The sequence below is a fragment of the Physeter macrocephalus genome, chromosome 7 (genome assembly GCF_002837175.3).
Source record: "Physeter macrocephalus isolate SW-GA chromosome 7, ASM283717v5, whole genome shotgun sequence".
Lineage (NCBI taxonomy): Eukaryota > Metazoa > Chordata > Mammalia > Artiodactyla > Physeteridae > Physeter > Physeter macrocephalus.
In genome coordinates, this window is record NC_041220.1 from 34,098,695 (window position 1) to 34,104,737 (window position 6,043).

Sequence of the window (6,043 nt, forward strand, 5' to 3'; positions counted from 1 at the left end):
TGTCCTTTCAGCTTTCCACACGCTCCACACTTGCCTTGGAGCCTTTGAATATGCTGTTCCCTCGCCCCAGAAGCCCTTCCTCACACCATTCCCTTGCATAGCTCTCCTCAAGCTTAGTGTTATTTATTTTTCGAATTTTGTACTCAGCTCCACGGGAGAAGGCACTATATCTGTTTTACTTCCCACGGTCCTTAGCACCCAACACAGTGCCTGACACCTAGTAGATGCTCAAAAACTTTTATATATATAGTATGTATTTATTATATATATATACACACACACATATATATAATATGATATATATATGCATAAAATTGAGGAGATTTTAGTAAAACTGCTTTAGAACTGTAAAGTCTGTATAAGACTGGTGATTTTTATTTCTGCTTTCTAGCTCAGAACAAGCAGGATAGAATATTCTATTATCATTTGGTCTTGAGTGGAACTTATGTATATCTCTGTGTTAAGGCTTCCAGGCATTTGCATCTTAAGCTTTTTATTTCTACTTGCAGAATGAAGGGATTTGTGCTTCTTCAAAGAGACTTCTGGCCATAGCCAGCAGGTGGGTTCATTAAGGAAGAAACAGAACATTCTCATGCTATTTTTATTTCTTTTTTATAGTTTGGAAACTGAAAAAGAAAGAGACAGGCAGCTGAGGCCGAAGAAAGAAAGCGGGGTGGAGGGCTCCGCTCAGGCTTTAAAATTCTCTTCCCACCCCCTTTACCGAAGGATGAACCCCAGGCCTGGGCTGCGGGAAGGCAGCCCAGGGAGTAGGCAGCGCCAGGGCTACCCTGACACCCTGACTTCAAAGCCTCTTTGAACAGCCACTTAGTTGGTACCTCAGTGTCTTCATTTGTAAAGCAGAGATCAAATCCCTGATCTCAGGATTGCTGTGAGGATTAAAGGAGATAATGTTTCAGAAAACACATTGTTAAGTTGTAAATGTAAATTACAGGGCATATGATGATACCGCTAAACCAAATATCTCAAACACAAAAGTAAGGTCTGACGTTTCTTTACCGTGAGCTGTCGCCACCTGTGTAGACCCACGTACATGATTACGAGTATCAGCAGCTTCAAGAACAGCGATGAGTATTTGCATCTCTCCCTCTTCCAATGGTCGGTGAACTCAGAGATGGACCCGTCATCTCACGCCCCCAGTAACCAGCAATGCCAGACACCCACTACATGCTGAATGAATGAATATATAGCGGGGAGCAAGGAGGAGGAAGGTCTGAAGGAAAAGGTGAGTGAGGAAGGCGTGGGCTGGATCCCTGGAGAGGTTTATATTTTCTTAGAAGTCAAGGAGAGCAACTAAAGGCACTGAATTAACTGGGGCGGGGGGGGGTGCCCTCCTAATTCCCTTGGCTCATACGGCAGCTCCTAGCTCTCCTGGCCTGGGGCCAGCTCCAGGGATGGGATGGGGTGGGAACTCTTTGTCTAGGCTTAATTCAGCTGCGGTGGCCTCTCCCTGGGGGGCCCTGCTGAGCTGCCAGAGCAGTGGTATTAGAAGAATACCCAGATTTCCAGATTTGGGAGCCTTGCAAGAGATGCACACCCTGGCCTCACCCTCAAACAAAGCAGACAGAGCCAAATACAAAGAAACGTTTCTTCCCAGTCCCCAGAAACCAGCTAAACATCCGTCCGTCCATTAAATAGCTCCGAAGCCCCTGCTGTGTGTTGTGCTGGTGCTGGAATGACATAAAATGAATCGCACCCTGGTCTCAAGCAGGGGGAACATAACTTCTTTTCCATGGGGAAAACCCAGTGGGGAGGGAGTAACAGCCCAGGTCCTGGAGGGGCAGGAACACAGCCCATGCCCCCGGCAAGCCTGGCGCCGCCATCTCTCTCTCCACTGCGCTTGCGTCACCCTTGGCTTCCCTGGAACCCTCCACCTTGCTGGGAAATTTGCAAATCACCAAACAGGATGTTGGCCAAACTTTGGGAATTACTCAAAAGCTTTCTGCACCAAATTGTTTCTGGAGCTGACAAATAAGGAATGATTATTCCTTTAGGATCAAAAATATATTTTTTTAAAGAGAAATGGTTTTCTATTGCGGACGGAAAGTAGGTCTCCCCTCAGAATGGAGCCCGTTTGTCGGTGCTCCTTGATGATCAAGGGAGATGGTAGATGCTGGTCTAGATGTTTCCAGGGTCAGGGAAGAATGGTCTGAGGACCCGTCTTCTCCACTGGCTGCCTCCTTTGGGTGGTGTGGTTTGAGGTGGAGAGACAATGGCCATGAACTGGATGGCTGAGTGCCCTTCAGCTGATAGAAGACCACTTCAGGGCAAATGGAGCAGCCCCAGAAGAAGAAAATCGTACTTACTCGACAGGTCCTGTGCTCCGTGTTGAATCTCTCCTGCTCTTCTTCACACACAAAGCAAGAGGCCCTTTGTCATTTGAAGAGATGGCCCACAGCGCCAGTGTTGACTGAGGCTTCTCTGTCGGAGTCACTTTCTCAATCCGGTTAACAAGCAGGGGCTGCCGAGGGCCCCCGGCCAGCCGCAAGCAGGCCCGGATGGCACCCGAGTGAGGCGTTGCCATAATTCTGGCCGAGTTCTTCAAGCTCCGCTTGTGGACGTGGTACAGCCAACTAGCTTTCAGCGAGCAGCCCCCTCTATGCTCAAAGCTGGCCGCTCAGGCAGCTTGACGGCGAGACCTTTCTTTCCCAGGCCCTGAGCAAATGGCCAGAGGAAGCTGCCTTGGCTGATGCGTGCAGAGTCTCTGAACAAAGGGGCCTGTGTGAGCTGCCGCCACAGCATCTGTGGGTCCAGAGCCCGGGCAGTGCTCGGCGTCGGGCTGGAGGGCTCGCAGCGTGGCCAGGGGCGTGAGTTGGAATACAGATTGCCCCCGAGTCTTGGGGGCCTTGCCTGTCAAGTGGCGGGGCCTGGCTCCACTGCCCGATATCCGGCTGTCAACAGCTTGCAGGCCTGTTTGCAGCACGGCCAACTTCCTGTTTGGTGATTTGACAAGAGTCCCAAGCTCTCTTGGCACATCAGAACTCGGGGCTCCGTGCAGCCAGCGTGGGATGGCTGCATCTGCACGGCTGAGATGTTCCCTGCCGTGGATCAGAAGCTGGCCGGGCTTGGGAGATGCAGCCAGAAGGTACGTGAGAGGCCTCTGCTTCCTGGCCTCCACCCTCAGACCCTCTCTGTACCCAGGGACTCCATTACTCACAGAAAGACACAGTGAGCTGTTCCGAGATACTGTCTTGGAAAAGGGCTGAAACACTTCGCCAGACTCTGATAAAGATATGAAAAATGATCGATTTTAGAAAATAGATTTCTCTATTTTCTCAACAATCACACCCCCCTAATAATAATTAGTGACATCGGGCTTCCCTTGTGGCGCAGTGGTTGAGAATCCGCCTGCCGATGCAGGGGCACGGGTTCATGCCCCGGTCCGGGAAGATCCCACGTGCCGCGGAGTGGCTGGGCCTGTGAGCCGTGGCCACTGAGCCTGCGTGTCTGGAGCCTGTGCTCCGCAACGGGAGAGGCCACAACAGTGACAGGCCCGCGTACCACACACACACACAAAAAAATAATAATAATAATTAGTGACATCGTTGTGAGACCCACTGTAAAGAGCACAGCTGAGATGCATCTTATATACTTTTCCCCTTTAATCCAGCTCCAGTGCTTTTGTGTAAGCAATTTGCAATAGGAACATGGACTCAGTGCAAAGGTGGCTGTTCACTTGTATCCCACTCAGTAAAATCATAAGCAGGCTAAGTGCATCCCTTCCTCGATTCCATCTGTGTAGACTTCCGGCTCTTTTACGTCCTTATCCTGCTGACGCCTCCGTCTTCTCCCCATTCATCAGGCTCCTCCTGCCCCCTTAGCCTTCACCCTCCTTCCCGGGCCAGATGCCTCAGCATCCCTCAGCTCTCACCAAGCAAGATCCTAACCTGGGTGCACAGAAGCCCTCACAGCCTTTGCCTTTGTTCTAGCTCTGAGACTGAGCACCCCTGGGGAAATGGACATTCCTAGATAGGCTGGGCCACCCCAAGTTCATAGCCCCCAACCTCCGCTGCGTCCTCAGTGCAGCCCATGTCGCCTTTAGCTGTCCTTGGAGAGGTCCTTCCTCTGTGCCCCAGGTGACCACTCCGAGCTCCTCACTCTCTCAGCAAGGCTCCTCCGGCTCAATCTTTAGTCTCTGATACTCAGCAGATAACCTTGATTCCAACTTCAAGGTCACCAGACTCATTCTCCTTCAACTTCCCACCCCCCTCCTACAAACACCTCCACCTGCACACTCATCCTCACCTTCATTCGCCGAGGCGGGGCCCTCTTTCTGTGCCTTTATTCTCTCTCTTGATGACTACCGACAGACTTTGACAGTTATCCCCTCTGTTTCATTTTTATCAAATCTCTTCCATCTCCCTTGAAGCCTCTAAATGCACAGGCAGACAGACCTCATTTCATTGTGCTTCACTTTGCAGATAATTGCGTCTTTACACACTGAAGGTCTGTGACAACCCTCCGTCCAGCAAGTCTACGGGCACCATTTTTCCAACAGCATTGGCTCACTTCCTCTCTCTGGGTCACGTGTTGGCAATTCTTGAAATATTTCAAACATTTTCATTCTCAGTACTCGAGTCTCGTGGCCCATGTCTTCCTCTAGTTACTTCTCAGCTTCCCTCTCCCCTGCCCCTCCAGATGACTTGCTGTCTACACATCCATTCATTCCCAGCTCTTTGTACTCTGCTTCTGTCCCCACCCCACTACCAAAACCGATGTCACCAAGGTGACCAACGACTTCCTCGATAGATAACAAATTGAATGGACTAGTTGCATTTCTTCCCTTACTAGAATTTTCTGAGGCATTTGAGGATACGGATTATCCTTCTCCGAAGCTTCCTGATCCCTTACAGCCACTCTCCACCCTCCCTCTGAAAGGGGCTCCTCTCCGGCTCCCTGTCCCAGGCACGTGGCTGTTCTCCGGGATTCCGCTCTGACTCACCGCTATCTTGCTCTCCACACACACTCCCTGGCGAAACGCATCCTCTCTCGGGGGATATGCAGATAACTCCCAAGTCCCTCTCTCTAACCCAGATCTTTACCCATAGCTTCTCCCATAGGCACCACTAATCCAGCATTTCCAGAACAGCAATCGGGGACACTTCTCCTGTTAAGCCACCTCTTGCCCACCTAGCTGAAGGCACCGTGGCCCCCCTGCAGGGGTAGGGATGCTATTACTCCACTCCTTCCCCCTCTCCACGTGCATGTGCTCCCATCGCCACCAAGTCCTCCCAAGTGTCTCTCAGACTCACCCTTCTCTCCCCTCTATCCCTCCCACCACTTCTCTCCCGACCCAGTACAACAGCTTCCTGGATGTTTTGCTAACAGCCCTTACCAGCACCCACCTAGCTGCCGGAGTGAGCCCTTTGAAAGGCAAACTTGGACTTGTCAAGTCCCTGCTTTAAACCCTCCCATCGTTTCTCTCGTCTGGACTCTCTGCAGGTTGTACAAGGCCCTCGGCGGCCAGAGCTGCTGATCCTTCCCTGCACCTTGAGCTTTTGCTCTCCTGCGGCTCCAAGTCTCCAGGGCTGTCTCTTGCTTTCCCCTCCTGTCCCATCGTCCTCCTCACTGCCCACTCATCTCTTCACTTGGCTGACGCTTACTCATCCTTTAAGACCAGATACGTTGCCCTCTCTTCACTCATCCTCCACGACCACCTTGTATGTGTTCCCATGATACCCTGAGCCTGTCCCTAGTGCCATGGGTTGAATTCTGTCCCCCAAATTGACAATTGAAGTCCTATCCCCCAGTACCTCAGAATGGGATCTTATTTAGATCATTACAGATGTAATTAGTTAAGGTAAAGTCATACTAATCCAACATAACTAGTGTCTTATAAAAAGGGGAAATCTGGGCACAGACACACACACACACACACACACACACACACACACACACAGGGAGGATGCTATATGAACATGAAGGCAGGGATTGTGATGATCCTTCTACAAGCCAAGGAAAGACACAGATGGCCAGCAAACCACCGGAAGCTAAAGGCAAGGCCTAGAGCAGAGTCTCTCTCATA

At 50.9% G+C, this 6,043-nt stretch overlaps 1 long non-coding RNA gene across 1 annotated transcript; it reads right to left on the reverse strand.

Moving 5' to 3' along the window:
* Window positions 1-595: 595 nt before the first annotated feature.
* LOC114486525 (uncharacterized) lies at window positions 596-5,156 on the reverse strand. The gene is made up of 3 exons (XR_003680383.1): window positions 4,264-5,156; window positions 2,325-3,240; window positions 596-1,231 (listed from the first exon to the last, which is right to left on the reverse strand). It is a non-coding gene; the product is annotated as an uncharacterized lncRNA (long non-coding RNA).
* Between the last annotated feature and the right edge of the window lie 887 nt (window positions 5,157-6,043).